Here is a 1248-nt window from a genome sequence, read left to right on the forward strand (position 1 = left end):
CAATCAGGTGATCTTTTCTTGGCAGTTTTGCACACCAGTAGCAACCAGGAACTCCTCTGAGTGGGCTGGGCACTCGGGTCTGGTGGCAAAGGTACCAGGCAGAGCCAGGCCAGACATCACCTGTGCAAAATGCATGTATTTTATGATTGGCTTTTAACAAATATTACAATGAATATTATATGTGTTGTGTTAGAAAGTGATGCTGTATTAATTCTCTTAAGTAGTGTGTTAAATATATAAGTTTTAGGTTATAACAAAATGTTAAAATAGAAACTATGCTATGTAGGATACTTTTCTTAAATAAAGGACTTGCAGCGAGATAGCAGCCACAGGACACCTGAATCTATCAGAGAAGGAGAATTTATTGCCCCATTATCAGAAGAAATGAACTTCTTCCTGCCTCGAAGGCGCTGTCAGGATTGAGAGGAAGAAGCTGACAGTGCCCAGACAGAATCCTGTGTTTGAATGGAATTTGTGCATCATGGATGAGGTGTATGAATATGCAGCAGGCTGTTGCTTTTAAGGGTTAATCCTCTGTTAACGTGGGTCTTTTTTGGGCTTATTTTGCCCAGAAAAGGCACCCGGACCATCTGTAACTCTTTGTTTCTATTGTCTCATATTGTCCTAATTCAATTTGTCCAAACTTTTATTACTCTAATTGTATTACTATTTTTATAACCATTTATTCCTATTAAACTTTTAAAATTTTAAAAAACAAGTGATTGGCGTTTTTCACATCACCTCAGCCCTGAGTCCAGGTGAGGGTGAAAAGAGCTGGACCACACGTGTGTGCGTGTGCATTAACAGCTATGACATTGATTAGTGCGTGTAGAAGGCTTTTTAGAAATGGATGTAAAGCTTTTGGAAAGAAAAAACACACTTCTGTAGCAAACTGTACATGATCCACAACAGCGAGCACCTCGGTGTGGATGACAGGATGAGAGACACCCCCATGCAAGCACTGCAGAAATAAATCAATGCTGATTTTCCATGTCTACGTCTGGTTCCACAATTTTTTTCCCAATTTTCTCTGAGGCCTGCAGGAACCGGCCACACCGGGACTCGAACTCGCAGCTCAGAGCGGGAGGGGTCCTCACCGCACCGCCCTGCCGGGACTCGAACCTGTGGTCTCTCTGCTCTCTGCCGGGTCGCCCCTCGCGGTGCCGGTGGGTATTTGTGTCAGGCACGACACGGGCAGCCCGCGCGGGTCCTGCTGGGCGCGGCTATAGGCGGCGGGCGCGGAGCCTC

General features: G+C 45.3%; 1 protein-coding gene across 1 annotated transcript in view; it reads left to right on the forward strand.

Annotated features, from left to right (window-relative positions):
- The window catches only part of RPS23 (ribosomal protein S23), a 13529-nt gene that overhangs the window by 10682 nt on the left and 1599 nt on the right, over positions 1 to 1248 (forward strand). The gene's annotated exons all lie outside the window — the stretch shown is intronic.

The sequence above is a fragment of the Geospiza fortis genome, unplaced genomic scaffold, assembly GCF_000277835.1.
Source record: "Geospiza fortis unplaced genomic scaffold, GeoFor_1.0 scaffold43, whole genome shotgun sequence".
In the NCBI taxonomy this organism is placed as follows: domain Eukaryota; kingdom Metazoa; phylum Chordata; class Aves; order Passeriformes; family Thraupidae; genus Geospiza; species Geospiza fortis.